This window comes from Cololabis saira, chromosome 10 (assembly GCF_033807715.1).
Source record: "Cololabis saira isolate AMF1-May2022 chromosome 10, fColSai1.1, whole genome shotgun sequence".
Lineage (NCBI taxonomy): Eukaryota > Metazoa > Chordata > Actinopteri > Beloniformes > Belonidae > Cololabis > Cololabis saira.
Window position 1 is genome coordinate 4,912,689 of NC_084596.1, and position 15,574 is coordinate 4,928,262.

Sequence of the window (15,574 nt, forward strand, 5' to 3'; positions counted from 1 at the left end):
AACTATTTATTATTTTCTTCATTCAACACATATTTACACACACACTTACCAAACATGTTAAGGTTGCAACTGTCCACCAGCTTACCCATAGCAGGTATTCAGATTCTGTGAAGATTTGAACTGTTCCTGGGCAGGTGATTGCTGTCCATCCTAAATAAAAAATAATACATTTTTAAGTTAATCAGTTAACCACGCAGGCCAAGTATCTGATATAACAAAGTAAAAGAGTGAAAGAGTCGTCCGCTCGCTTGGATCGCGGCTGTAACGACCAAACACCTTCGAAACAGTATAGCCTGAATTAGGGTTCTGCGTTAAATCGCCGCAAACCTACGGCGTAGGGTACGTGGCGACGCGCAACGTACGGTGCGTGTCGCCGCGTACCCTACGCCGTAGGCTCTGCGTCGATTTAACGCAGAACCATAAATCAGCCTTAAAACACAAACACTCACACAGACCGGGTCGGATCAAAACACGGGTTTTATTCCCCACTTCGCCAGCTAAACGCAGTTGCTGGCCAGCTCTCTGCGGTGCAATTAACCCCAATCTTCAGATAAAACTAGTTTGTTGAGGAAAAAATATTAACTCTTATTTGTAGCTGCAGGGGAAAAAAATAATCTCACGAGGAAAACAAAAATATTGCTCACGCCTCGGAGCCTCTTCAACATAATATAGCAGTCAAAAAAAAGAAAAGAGAAGTAAGAGGGATACAAAACATGTACTGTATGTTGTACTATTATACAAATTTATTGAAACACATGGCGAGTCAAACATTTACCAAAGCAGCTGCCAAACACTCCTAAACAAGGGAGCCTAAGACGTGGGTTGTGCAGAACTGCGGCAGTAAATCCTTATAAAGAGTGGCACTCCGACGAGGAGCTCCACTCTTTAGTAGGGATTTCATATGGATCCAGACCGTTAATAATCATTATTTTCTCCATATACTGCTCCCTAGCTTCCTTGTTTAAGGTATCCCCGTAAATTCCAGTTCCTTTCCAGCAGTTTAACATCTTTTTTTTTTGCGTTCCGTCTGTTCACTTGGTGAAACAGAAAAGCGTCCCGTCTTCTCTCAAAACAAATGCAGCGACGGGACAGGAGTTTTCCGGCAGTACGCGCTGGTGCTCATGGGAAACGTAGTGTTCTTTCTGGTAAAACACTACCGCTTTTGTCCAAAAGATGCCGCCAAACTCAGAAAAGCTGAAAGTTACGTTGTGCTGCTTTAAAGGCTTCACCTTCTCCTCTGTTTGGTATGCTAACGCTTAGTACATTTAACAAAGGCAAGCGCATTAACTAAAATGGCAGGATTAACTGTTTTTTTTATGAGAAAGAGGAGCAACTCGTGGACCACATGGCCTAATGGACAAGGCGTCTGACTTCGGATCAGAAGATTGAGGGTTCAAGTCCCTCTGTGGTTATAGAGCCTTCAGATAGTTAGAGCTGGTGTCCTAACTCACATTCAATCTTTAGAGGACACTTTGGTTTAGCTACCCTTTCTGGTCATTGAAAAAATAGGGAGAGATTAGAAGTTCTCTTGAGTAACCCTAACCCTAACCCTTATTCACGAAGAAGAAATAAAGATGACTTTTAAACAAAAGGAATTTAATAAGTTTATAAAGCGAGGGGTTTATTTTTTATTTATTTTTTTTATTTATTTTTTTTCTCCCTTGTCTGCACACATATTAATGATTGATACCATGACGGTAGAAACCAAAAGTATATATATGTGCATTATTACTATATTTAATATATATATACATATATATACGCATACATATGCGTACACATACATAAATATACACATACAAACCCAGTGATTTTTTTTTTTTTTTTTTTGGGGGGGGGGGGGTGACGACATCCACTGCCAATCCAGGAAGCAGGAACACACGGAAACACACGTCAAGCACTGGAAATCTGCAACAAAAAACCACAAACATCTTGAGATCTGATCGCAGTCTGAGCTAAGCTATCGCTACCGCTACCTAAACCCAAAAACTAGAGAGCCAGCATGCAGGTGAACAAGCCAGTGTGTATGTCTATGTGTGTGTGTGTGTATGTATATGATCATGTGTGTGTGTGTGTGTGTGTGTGTGTGTGTGTGTGTGTGTGTGTGTGTGTATATGCATGTGACTAAGTGACTATGTGTGTGTGTGTGTGTGTGTGTTGTGTGTGTGTGTGTGTGTGTGTGTGTGTGTGTGTGTGTGTGTGTGTGTGTGTGTGTGTGTGTGTGTGTGTGTGTGTGTGTGTAATACACCAAACAAAGTTCCACCTGAAGTGTATCTATAGTGGGGGAGGGGGGGGAGCAACCCTGCCACACGCGAGACCAGAGGCCAACACGGAAGAGACCGGAACCCAGGCCACCGGCAACCCCACAGAGGGGAGAAGTAGGAGTGAGGCAACCCACCGCCTGCGAGTTTTGGAAACTGGGCTAAATCAGACCAGAGTGTCTACAATCCTGACAGTTTTCGGGTACTGTAACAATGTGGAACGGACAGTCATTCAAAATTAGATAGATAAATAAATACTTAAATTATTAAATATTAAATTAATATGACAATGACATAAATACAACATTAAGTTCAATTGAAGCTGCAAGCAGCGATGAACGGGCCCTCGCACCCTTGTGCACATTCAGGCCGCAGTGAAAGCTTGTATGACTTGATGTAGATTCTTCAGGCCTGGACATTTAACGGATGACACCACCCACGACTCTCTATATAAAACCATTCAAAAGTTATGGCAGAAAGTAGGAACTATCACATATCGACCAATCAGATGAAGGGGCGGGGCTAATTTGCAGCAATTATGTTCAAGGACTCAAAACTGAGTCCGATGACACCACCCACTGTCAGAGTTTGACATTTCCCACAGTCTGTGTTTTCCGTTCTGCTCCTCCTGTGTCCCATCTGCCCTGATTGTCTGCACCTGTGTCTCGTTATCCCCTGGGTATATCTGGTCTTGTCTTTCCCTGCTCCATGTCGGTCCGTACCGTTTCCTCCCTCCATGTGTCTTGTCAGGTTTTTGGTTTTTGCGCTCTTGTTTTTGTTAATCCTGCTCTGCAGCGTTTTTGGTTCTTTTTGGTAAGTAAATCCTGTTTTTTTGCAACTCCTGCTCTCCTGCGTTTGTGTCCTCAACAAATCACACCCGTGACACCCACGAGTCTTTATGTCAAACGTTATTGCAGAAAATCTGAAAACCATTCAAAAGTTATGGCAGAAAGTAGGAACTATCAAATATGGACCAACCAGATGAAGTGGGGGCGCACTTTTTGGCATCTATCGTCGCCACGGTAACGCTTTTGACTGAGAAAAGTAATGCGCGTCGTCGCAGGACGGAGACGCACATTTTGATGTATAACACACCTGGGTGCACGTTACGGCTCGGGCTGTATTAACGGCCAAAGACATGGCATAAATTGCGGCAAAATTACACGATTAATTCAAAATGGCCGACTTCCTGTTCGGTTTCGGCCATGAGCCAAGAGACTTTTCTTTAAGTTGCCACATGATACAGGTGTGTACCGATTTTCGTACATGTACATCAAACCGTATTATGGGGCTTGAGGCACAAAGTTTTTTCTGTATGGACCAATCAGATGAAGGGGGGGGCGCGCTTTTTGGCGTCTAGAGTCGCCACAGTAACGCTTTTGACTGAGAAATGTAATGCATCCAGCAGGAAGAACTTTACACATCATTTGGCTGAATGTGTGTTAAAAATGTTGTCAGAAATGGGATTTGAACCCACGCCTCCACAGGGAGACCAGAAACCTCAGTGAACATGAAGGAAATAGTCAGTCCTTGAGTCTGGAGCCTTAAGGGCTGAGTATGGTTCTGCGTCACACACACGCAGAGCACACGGCGCACCCGTGACACCGTCACGAACTGTTCAGACTTCTCCGTCTCTCCATTTGGTCGCGGTGCAGTACCCCCCGCGGCCACTAGTTAGCGATCTTTTTCTGAATGGTTTATCCGACTTTTTCCGGTCACAGTAAATCAAAGAAATAAGGACAACTATTGTGCAAAAAACAAAAACAAAAAAAATCACACATAAACGAAGAAAAAAGCCCTGGAAGTTCACTACTGCTTCAAACCGGAAACCGGAAATGCTTCGCTTTCAAACGAACCAATCACAGCCCTCTCGGTCTGCGTGTGGACGGCGTCTCCTCGACGCGTAGTTACAATTTTCGGGAGGTGCACGTCACTGACGGCGCATGTGACGGCGTGTCCTCTGCGTGTACAAAAACCACACGCCGTAGACACGGCGTCGTTTTGACGCAGAACCATAATTCAGCCTTTAGACCACTCGGCCATCCTGACACTGCTGCTGTCACTTCACAGAGTTACCAAGGACAAAATATGACAATCTTGGAGATAGATAGATAGATAGATAGATAGATAGATAGATAGATAGATAGATAGATAGATAGATAGATAGATAGATAGATAGATAGATAGATAGATAGATAGATAAGAATGAGTTTGGGTTTTGATGCACCTTCAGATAATTATTACGTTTTACTTTTTGTGTGGAGACCATTGTAGGTATTTTCTGCAGATTAAAGGAACAGTTATGCTTTTCTCAGGTTCATACTGAAATAAAAGGTCAATGCATGATGCAGGTTCAGGAAGAAAGTTTGTTTTGTTGACACATGACTTTGTCAGTTGGGTTCCTGTGGTGATCGTCTATGCACTGTGCTTCTCTATGCTTTTATTGAGCAAAGCTGTTCCCTCTTTCTTTTCTGTCTCTTCATTTTCTTTGAATGTTCAGGCTCAGAAGGCTCGAAGGCTCAGATACCTGAGATTATGTTGCTTTTTGCACGTGGAATACACTGCAGAATGTTAAGCAAAATGTTTCCGTTTCAATAGAAACAGCAGAGGGCGGTGTTGCTAACTTTGGTAACGTGGACATGTTATCATTGCCATCGGCAAATCAGTTACATGCATCAGATACATTGTTATGAATACGAACTCTTTCATCAAACCCTGGACTGTCATCAAAGACATGTGATGTCATTGATGATGTCACCAGTCTGTCCCAGTAAAATCCATCTCAGTGACCGGAACAGCAGTGGAGGTGATTCCTTTCTGCTCACCTACAACCTGGACTCTACACTTCAAACAAACTTCATAAGTGTAGCCGGGCTTCTGATGTTAGTGCATTAAAACAATCATCTAAAAGAAAAGAAAAATAATGTTTTAGAGGAGGAAGATTTTTTTTTCATAATGCACTTCGAGAAAAAAGTCAGAATGTCGAGCAAAAAGTCGAAAAGTAGAGATTAATGTCGAAGTACAATTTTGAGAAAAAAGTCGAAATGTCGAGAAAAAAGTCAAAATGTCGAGAATAATGTTGAAGTACAATTTCGATGAAAAAGTCAAAATGTTGAGGGAAAAGGGCCCTGTGGCTTAGTGGTCAAAGCGCCTGTCTTGTAAACAGGAGATCCTGGGTTCAACTCCCAGCAGAGCCTTTAAACTCACAGAACAAGAATTTGTAGATGATTCTTCCACATGTTTGGATCAAGTCTTCACCTTCTCCTCTCCTCACACAGTGACTGATGAGAGTTCAACACCATAACATTATCTTTGAGCTGTCAGTGATGGAGCACACAGACATTTGTAGTACATATGTATGAGACCCTGCAGAGACCATGACCTAGATAGAGACAATTAATCAAAGAAATGAAAAATATAAAAGGCATTAAAATGTCCCAAGGTGTGAAATTTGTTTGACAATAGAAACAACAGGCATAGTAAGGAAAGTATTTCAGCTACTGAGGTTCATTCAGTAAGGCAGTGTTTCCCAACCCTGGACCTCAGGTCACACTGTCCTGCATTTTTTAGATGTCTCCTTGGATCAACACACCATTCAAATCATCAAAGTCTTGCTGTTTTGAAATTAGGATGTGAAGATTTTAACTCAGTATTGCATTGAACAATTTTAAACATTGCCACCCTAGGTGGGACTCAAACCCACAATCCCTGGCTTAGGAGGCCAGTGCCTTATCCTTTAGGCCTCTTGGGCTGTGGAAACCCTGATGAACTGCTACTGATCCAAATGCTGCTCCTCCACACATAAACATATTTTTTTGTGAATAAAGAACCTGAAAAAAGAATAGTGTTCAAATAAATGCTGAGGAAGAGAACGATCATGCTGGTGTTGTTGACTGGTAAAAGCTGTTCTGTTCAAAGATGCTCTCAGTCGTACCAGAGGATGTACTGATGGTATCATCACAAGTTTCAGACTAAACCCTCCTGCCTCATGTAGGCGGAGTTTTAGGTCGTCTTCAGTGAGTCTGAGGAAGGATCTGCTGCCAGCTTGTGAAAGGAAGACGTGCAGGTGTGAGATGAACACCAGCTTGTGAAAGTAAGACGTGCAGGTGTGAGATGAACACCAGCGAGTGAAAGGAAGACGTGCAGGTGTGAGATGAACACCAGCTTGTGAAAGGAAGACGTGCAGGTGTGAGATGAACACCAGCGAGTGAAAGGAAGACGTGCAGGTGTGAGATGAACACCAGCGAGTGAAAGGTTCTAGTGCTGAGGAGCAGTGATGTGAAACACTGTGGTAACGAGCTGCACAGAAGTAAACTGCTCTGCTGCTCACACTGAAGTCCTCCACGGTTAATGTGCAGGTCTGGTCTTTATCTCCAAGTAGCAGTCATCTCAAGACATTTGAGTTTAGAGGCTACAGAAACTGTGCAACAGGTTATTGATCATCATTCAGTTTCTATTTCTATTTCCAGCCGGTAAGGCGTAGTCAGTAAACCCTTTCCCCTTTCTTTAATTGGGCTCATTTTTTGTTTTATTGCCCCAACCAATGTGCCTTTTTTAAATAATAAAATATTGTTTGTTTGTATTAATAATAATAATAATAATGACTTGGATTTATATAGCGCCCTTCTAGGCACCCAGAGCGCTTTACAGAAATCATTATTCATTCATATTCTCACCGGTGGTAAGCTACATCTGTAGCCACAGCTGCCCTGGGGCAGACTGACGGAAGCGTGGCTGCCATATCGCGCCTAACGGCCCCTCCGACCACCACCAACATTCACACACATTCAAACACATTCACACGGGGCAAGGTGGGTAAGGTGTCTTGCCCAAGGACACTACGACATTATTTGATTATTATTATGGCGAAGCTCTCGATGTACCGGTCAATCTACGCCCCTACCCTCACCTATGGTCATGAACTTTGGGTAGTGACTGAAAGGACAAGATCGCGGATACAAGCGGCCGAGATGAGTTTCCTCCGCAGGGTGGCTGGACGCTCCCTTAGAGATGAGTCTCCTCCGCAGGGTGGCTGGACGCTCCCTTAGAGATGAGTCTCCTCCGCAGGGTGGCTGGACGCTCCCTTAGAGATGAGTTTCCTCCGCAGGGCGGCTGGACGCTCCCTTAGAGATGAGTCTCCTCCGCAGGGTGGCTGGACGCTCCCTTAGAGATGAGTCTCCTCCGCAGGGTGGCTGGACGCTCCCTTAGAGATGAGTTTCCTCCGCAGGGCGGCTGGACGCTCCCTTAGAGATGAGTTTCCTCCCTTAGAGATGAGTTTCCTCCGCAGGGCGGCTAGACGCTCCCTTAGAGATGAGTTTCCTCCCTTAGAGATGAGTTTCCTCCCTTAGAGATGAGTTTCCTCCCTTAGAGATGAGTTTCCTACGCAGGGCGGCTGGACGCTCCCTTAGAGATAGGGTGCGGAGTTCGGTCACCCGGGAGGAGCTCGGAGTCGAGCCGCTGCTCCTTCACATTGAGAGGAGTCAGCTGAGGTGGCTTGGGCATCTGTACCAGATCCTCCTGGACGTCTCCCTAGGGAGGTGTTCCAGGCATGTCCCTCCGGGAGGAGACCCCGGGGAAGACCCAGGACACGCTGGAGAGACTATGTCTCTCGGCTGGCCTGGGAACATTTCGGACTCCCCTCGGAAGAGCTGGAGAAAGTGTCTGGGGTGAAGGCAGTCTGGGCATCCCTGTCAACACAGGCCTTTAGAAACAATTTAATCCAGTTAATCCAGTTAATCAAAAACCAGTTAATCGTGCCATGTTAGTTAATGTGATTGTTAAATGTACCAAGTGTTTGAACAAGCAGGTAAAACTAATGTGACCATTAATTAGCAATCTAAATAGACAACTTTGTGTCATTTACATGATTTCAATTGGTTTCTCTGAATATATCACAATCCTGAAGGTGGACTCTACACTCTGAAGTTGAAAATCACTCATCTTGGAGCATTTGGAGCAATCCAGCATTTTCTTTGTACATGTGCAACTGAGTACTTTCTTTAAAAATACTTACACATTTAATACAAGTTTCCATGAAGTAGAAGGTACATTAGCTGAAATAAGCTGAAATAAATGTGTGTTTGTTTGAATCAGAAACATTAGTCTGATGTCCTCGTTAGTATAGTGGACAGTATCTCTGCCTGTCACGCAGAAGACCGGGGTTCGATTCCCCGACGGGGAGAAAGCCTGTTTTGGATATGCATGACTGATACATATGAACAATGGTCAACAAGATAAAAATCACTCTTCTACCCACCATAGGCAGTTGTGCTTTTCCTGCTAAAAAATCTGTCATTGATGAAGTTCTTCTAATACAAAACAGTGCTGTAAATCTTCCAGTGGATGATATGCTCTGTTCACTGATACGTCCTGATCCAGAAGTTCAGCCAGACAAGGACCTTTTTCATGTGAGACAAACACGATAGCCACTAAACTACAGAAACTGTGACATTTTAGTCTATGGTTAATAAACTGCAAGTTGAACCTGCACGGGGAATCCCCAATGGATTTCAAGTCCATCGCCTTACCCATTCGACCACAATTTGGCACATGCTAGCTCGCTAGCTAGATAGTTAGATAGGGTTAGGTTTGTCAACAATTACAATGTTTCTCAGTGTAGTAAGTTCTTCATGTAACATTTCCTAAGCAGTAGAAAGCAGACTGAACTCATCACATTTACCAGCCCTCATGGATATTGAGGTGATTATTGTTGCTCGTCAGTGAACAGTCGTTGGCTGACCGTCACTGCCAGGGTTCTTGAGAAAGCTTTGATCCAGTCAGGAGTGGGTACAAAGAGAGATCTCTGTTCATTCAAATGTCAATGACAGTTGTCATTATCAAACCTCTCCAAGTCTATGGTCTCTTTCTAAGAGAATGTTGTAATGCAATGGATGACAACACATGTCTAACTGAATATACCTGCAAACATGCAGCTTATACAACAAGAAGTTGATCTATAAGCTAAGGGACAAATGGAGGTAAGTAGCTTGTGATATTGAAGAAACCATCAACAAAGAGTTACTTTCCCTGACATGACTGCTCACCTTCTCATGTGGCTGGAAAACTGTGACGTCTCATTCAGCTGTTTCAGGTACTTTCCTGCAGCGTTGTTGGTATAGCAATCAACATGGCTGCTTGCCAAGCAGTTGACCTGGGTTTGATTCCCAGCCAATGCAAGAAACATGAGGTCTTCATAAGTGTAATGCTTTTTGTTGGGGAAGAATATGTTTTGGACAATCAGACTTTATGTATGTGTACATGGCTTCAAACTTTTTTTGGAAATTAGACCTAATTGTTGACTTGACAGACATTAAATTAGACATATAGTCTCACACATATATATATATACCTGCAAACATGAAGACGGTAATCTAGAAGTTGTTGTATAAGCTGAGGGACAAATATAAGTAGCTTGTGATATTGAAGAAACTACCTTGAACCCTGGACCCTCAGATTAAAAGTCTGATTCTCTTCCAGCTGAGCTACTCATGTCATGTTTGGAGTGTTTTGTTACTTCTTTTTCTTCATGTTTTTACAAATATAAAGCATTTCAAAAAAAGTCCTGGAGGAACTTTCAGTGGTTGTTCCTCTTAAACATGACAGGAAATGCTGCTCAATTCTGCTTTAAACTTTGCAGGTTTTTCTTCCATTGAAGTCTTTCTGTCTGGAAAAAGTCAGTCTTCAGTTTTCCAGTATTTAAACTTAATAACTGTGTATCAATGTCATTGGAAAGTCAGTGTCCATCTCCTTTTAAACCTTTATATCGGTGCAGGGGATCTTAAAGACCACCCTCAACAGAACAGTAACTTTAGAATCAGGCCAGACAGCCATGACTGAAGTAGAATCTTCTGAATCCCAATTCACGCCTTTCTTTTTATTGCTAAAATTAGCCTATCTACATACATGTTTGTTCAACTGAGGGCCCTGTGGCTGTGGCTTAGCTTAGTAAAAGCGCCTGTCTCGTAAACAGGAGATCCTGGGTTTAACTCCCAGCAGAGCCTTTAAACTCACAACAGTAAGGATGTAACTCAGGTTAAGTTTAAAACCAAACAGTTTATAGAGGATTCTTCCACATTGATTTCTGTGAGTTATGAGAGTTCAACAGAGCAACCTTATCTTGGAGCTGCCAGTGTTGGGATGGAGCACAGACATTTGTAGTGCATATGAAAATATGTTATTCTAACATACGTGCATCAAAATTACACTTGCATTGTATTTTCTCCATTCACCTGGTTCAAAAGAACACTAACATACTTGAGTTGAGTCCAACTTTGACCCGGGGCACCTGGCTTTTCTTTGGTGGCATTTATGCTCAATTCTGGGCAGCCAATGTTCCTCAGTCTTGTTCGATAGTTTGCCATTTTATACTTCAAACTAATTTTCCATCCATAGAAGCCAGTAACTGATCCCTGCTCCTTTAAACAAGGATACGTTGTTATGAGGGCCTGGGCCACGTCATCCAACTCTGAACTTGAAGGGTAAACTTTGTATTTGACAATTTCTGATGCCAAACCATCAAGTATATCCGACTTTAATTTCAGACTTGGACTCAAAAGAGTACCACTGTTCAGGAAGGCTTGGTTGGCCCTTTCCAACTGAATCTGTACCTCATAATTAAACTGAGGTATCTGGAAATGTTGGGGCCATGGCTGTGACCTAAGGGAAGAACCTGAAGATGTGGATTCGGGGGAGGAAAGTATATCTGTGTCTGATGCTGTGGACAAAGAACTGTCATCTAACCACCGTGAAACAGGTTGACATGTGGTTGTGTCTGACTCATCTGTTAAGTAAATGACTTTAACAGTGCTCTTGTCTTTGATTTGTGAGATCTGTCAAGTTCACAAACTCATTATTGAATTCAATGTCTCTGTATTGTAGTCTGAAACTTCCAGGCAAGCTGAGTTTTCTTTTGATGTCTTCTTTGAGATCCTCTATTGAATCCGGCATCCCATTGGGCAGAGTTAGTTTTGCTGCGTTGTCCTCTCCAAGTACAACTCTCAGTGAAGCAGCCATCTTGTGTTCATTCTGAAAAACAAAAACAAAACCACTAGATAATTTTCTCACATAAATCTCATCGGCCTTTGCATAATCAATTTTAGCATTGCAACACTTTAATTAGGAGAATATATATATATATATATATATATATATATATATATATATATATATATAATGTATATGTATATATATATATATATATATATATATATATATATATATATATATATATATATATATACATATATATGTATATGTATGTATATATTGTAGCGACCCAGCTGATCTGACGTCATTAAATAATCCAGCCGTTCACGCCCCTCTCAATGCAACCAATGAGCACACGCCAACACCCCTGCAAATTACTTCAAAACACACCCATCCACTCTTGTCAGACCTGCGGTAAAACACAGCCAAAGACACAACTAGAGTTGACACAACCAATATTGATTGATCTTACCTGCTACGGGAAGTCCTTGTTCTTAAAGCCATTGTGCATTGAAGCCCACGGTAAGAACCTCCTGAGCATCTAGCAGTTACGAGCATCTTTCAATTATAACCCTTGGTAAAAATAAGCCTTACTGAATCCACAGAGTTCCTAGCTCCATGACTGCTTTGTCCCCCAGACTGACCAGACTTTGCTGACGGGAGGTACAGTGTCTTGTTTTATTTTGTCTTTAAAATCATTTTCACCGTGTGGTGTGTTTACCTGACACTGTTTCCTGGTTGCCCGTAGGGTGGGGATCCGTGGTAAAACCCGGACCGGATCTAATTTTTGTATACTGGAATACACAGTCGGGGATCGGGAGTGGAATGACCGGAATTCCGGGATTATATGGAATGGACTGAAATACAAAGAAACAAACGGAAACTTGTGTTGTGTCTTGTCTGAATAATTGTTTCTTTATTGTATGTTGGTTATTTTGGAGCACTATCACATTGTTGTACGGGTTGAAGGTCTGTTTATTTTTGAGTTGAAAGTTATTTTTATTTGTCAGACGTGACTCTGACTGGCACCCCTTAGACCAGCCCGTTACAATATATATATGTATATATGTATATATATATATATATATATATATATATATATATATATAATTGGCTACACTGATGGTAAGGAACTGTGCTTGAAAAAGGTGAAAAAAAAGTTGAAAAAGGTCCCTTGTCTGGTTCTACCAGGCTGAACTTCTGGATCAGGACCTATCAGCAGGGGTGTAACGATACACTAATCTCACGATACGGTACGATACACGATATTGAGGTCACGATAACGATACGATATTATAGCAGTATTTTTTAACAACCTTGATAGAGGAATATATGACTGGAAAAATTGTCTTTTATTTGAAAGACACAAAATACAAAACAATGCTGTGCGTTTGCCCTGTTGTTACAGTTTGTAATGCTTTATAACTGTTTAAGTTTTAAAGAGAAAGCCAGGCCAACCATTTTCCACAAACTGAACTAAAAGTAAATGTCAGGTTTGCATTATGCATCTTCAGTTTCAGACAATAAAAATATTTAGACACAAACTGAATAGTTTCTCTCATGTATGATTTGACTTTTTTCTTTTCCAGAAATTTAACAACTAAAATTGAATAAATAAATACAAGTAAATAATTACATACAATTTTACATAATAAAAAAGATTGATTCGTGCTCACCTTATAAGTGTAAGAGGAGATTTATTTTTGTTAAGAAGGTTATTTTGGTAATTCAGGGTTCATTATTTTATAAATATATTCTTTATATTCTGATGTAAATCAGGGACTATAATGACACTAGTCAGTTTATCTGTAGTGATTAGTCTGTTTTAGATTGGGCGGAGTGATACGCCACAGTACGGCACTAGGTGCTGTGTTGATGTTCTAAAATCCTACACTGTTGAGGGACATTAAAGTACACTGGAACTCAGCAGAAGTTTCCCCGTGTTTATCCTACTCACCACCCCAAAAAGGTTTAATTTAATGTAAGGCTTAACTCTACACCAGACTTAAATAAGTAAAGGTTCAGGGCTCAAAACAGGACCGCAAAACGGGACTACTTTCTTCTGAGCGGAGTAAGATTTTGGTCCGCGGGTCGAGGCGCGGTCGTGGTCAGATGCACGTTACTAGTCAACACAATAGATTAATATTAATAACCCAATATCGCGATACAGTTTGTCACCTCCACGACACGTATCGTGACGTTTTTGTATCGCGAAATTTCGTGGCACGATATATTGTTACACCCCTACCTACCAGTGAACAGAGAATATCATGCACTGGAAGATTTACAGCACCGTTTTGTCTGTTTTAGCAGGGAAACCACAACTGCCTATGGTGTGTGGAAGAGCCATTTTTATCTTATTGACCATTGTTCATATGTATCAGTCATGCATATCCAAAAACAGGTTCACTCCCCGTCGGGGAATCAAACCCCGGTCTTCTGCGTGACAGGCAGAGATTCTGTCCACTATACTAACGATGACATGTGTTAAAGTTTGATAGAGAAAGTACTCAATGGCACATGTACAAAGGAAATCCTGGATTGCTCCAAATGCTCCAAGATGAGTGATTTTCAACTTCAGAGTGTAGAGTTCACCTTCTGGATTGCAGATGGAGGTTCTGTGGCTTAGTTGGTCAAAGCACCTGTCTAGTAAACAGGAGATCATGGGTTCAAATCCCAGCAGAGCCTCTAAAATCAAATGTGTTGAGATGCCTGAAAGATCACATGTCTCTCACTGCTGGTTCTGGCAGTATTTCTCACACTTATAGCAGAGTACTTTGTCAAAAGTACTCCTGCTCTTAGTGAACGTGCACTCAGTGATGTTGTTCATGTTGTGGTACATCTACTATAACTATTACGTTTTTACAGAAAAAACAACATAGTTTCATTGGAATAACATGTAAGGCATTTCAAGGCTACAAAACACAGAAGATACAAACGAACATAACTATCTCACTTAAATCATACATGCACACAAAGATACTCTACGAGAGCCTCTAAACTCTAAAGTACTCCTGCTCTTAGTGAACGTGGAGGCTCTCTGTTTTGTCCTTCTATTGGAGAACTTCTAATCTCTCCTTATTTTTGTAATAACCAGAGAGGGAAGCTGAACCAAAGTGTCCTCTAAAGAGTGAATATGAGTTAGGAGACCAGATCTAACTATCTGAAGGCTCTGTTACCACAGAGGGTCCACGACGGTCCGGTACAGCGTCCGCTGCACCGATCCGTCTGTCAATCTCTGCTCCATCGTTCCCTCACTCGTGAACAACGAGATACTTGAACTCCTCCACCTGAGGCAGGACTTCTCCCCCCACCCGGAGAAGGAACACCACCCATCACAGGACAACATTCACAAATGCAGAACAATTCACACGTGCGTAGGACAAGATACATGCACTTTTGTTAGAATAACATATTTTCATATGCACTAAACTTAACCTGAGTTTCATCCTTACTGTTGTGAGTTTAAAGGCTCTGCTGGGAGTTGAACCCAGGATCTCCTGTTTACGAGACAGGTGCTTTGACCACTAAGCCACAGGGCCCTTTTCCCTCAACATTTCAACTTTTTTTTGAAATTGTACTTCAGCATTAATCTCTACATTTTGATGTTTTGCTCGACATTTGGAATTTTTTATCAAAATTGTACTTAAACATTATTATCGACATTTTGACTTTTTTCTTGACATTTCAACTTTTTTCTCAAAATTGTACTTCAACATTAATCTCTATATTAAGCGCAGAGGTTTCGCAGGACATTCACTCCAGAGAGTGCTCTTCGAGGCCACAGAAAAGACCTTGCGGTGCTTGCCGTAGGGGGGATCTGTGGTGCGCTACTTGGACACAAGCCGGGGATTGATCACCCCCGGCTGGGGGAGAAATAGACATTTCTTCCCTGACCGGGAATTGAACCCAGACCGTGGTGGTGAAAGCACCAAATCCTAGCCATTAGACCATCAGGGACACATGTGACATCATGACAACTTCACTGCAACTTCACTGCATCGCCAGTGAGTGTCGCCAACAGAAAAAGCTTTACAAATGTGCATACGTCAGAATTGAGCGGTGCATGAAGCACCACAACTTCTCACATTCAAGTCACTTTCTGAACATCAGACCGTGAGTGTAGAAAGTGGCAAGGCAGGTGATTGTGCAGACTTGCATAATTCCAGGTACATATCAAAGTTTTCTGTTGCAGCTAAAGTTTGTCTGGTTGGTGAACTCGTGAGGATGGATAAAACAAAACTGAAACTTCATTTTGACCCTGATGTGAGTTGAACACATAACCTTCTGATCTGGAGTCAGACGCGCTACCATTGCGCCACAGAGCC

The 15,574-nt window shown here is 42.0% G+C and overlaps 1 long non-coding RNA gene and 7 other non-coding genes across 8 annotated transcripts; 5 read left to right on the forward strand and 3 right to left on the reverse strand.

The window, feature by feature from the left end:
- The first annotated feature begins 1,339 nt into the window (after positions 1–1,339).
- Positions 1,340–1,412, forward strand: trnar-ucg (transfer RNA arginine (anticodon UCG)). The gene has a single exon. It is a non-coding gene; the product is annotated as a tRNA-Arg (tRNA).
- Positions 1,413–5,385: 3,973 nt separating this feature from the next.
- trnat-ugu (transfer RNA threonine (anticodon UGU)) lies at positions 5,386–5,458 on the forward strand. The gene has a single exon. It is a non-coding gene; the product is annotated as a tRNA-Thr (tRNA).
- Positions 5,459–8,370: 2,912 nt separating this feature from the next.
- trnad-guc (transfer RNA aspartic acid (anticodon GUC)) lies at positions 8,371–8,442 on the forward strand. The gene has a single exon. It is a non-coding gene; the product is annotated as a tRNA-Asp (tRNA).
- Positions 8,443–11,664: 3,222 nt separating this feature from the next.
- Positions 11,665–12,181, forward strand: LOC133452359 (uncharacterized). The gene is made up of 3 exons (XR_009783252.1): positions 11,665–11,768; positions 11,852–11,909; positions 11,995–12,181. It is a non-coding gene; the product is annotated as an uncharacterized LOC133452359 (long non-coding RNA).
- Positions 12,182–13,860: 1,679 nt separating this feature from the next.
- trnat-agu (transfer RNA threonine (anticodon AGU)) lies at positions 13,861–13,934 on the forward strand. Its single transcript has one exon. It is a non-coding gene; the product is annotated as a tRNA-Thr (tRNA).
- Positions 13,935–14,715: 781 nt separating this feature from the next.
- trnat-cgu (transfer RNA threonine (anticodon CGU)) lies at positions 14,716–14,788 on the reverse strand. The gene has a single exon. It is a non-coding gene; the product is annotated as a tRNA-Thr (tRNA).
- A 346-nt stretch (positions 14,789–15,134) lies between these two features.
- On the reverse strand, positions 15,135–15,206 carry trnae-uuc (transfer RNA glutamic acid (anticodon UUC)). Its single transcript has one exon. It is a non-coding gene; the product is annotated as a tRNA-Glu (tRNA).
- Positions 15,207–15,502: 296 nt separating this feature from the next.
- Positions 15,503–15,574, reverse strand: trnaw-cca (transfer RNA tryptophan (anticodon CCA)). The gene has a single exon. It is a non-coding gene; the product is annotated as a tRNA-Trp (tRNA).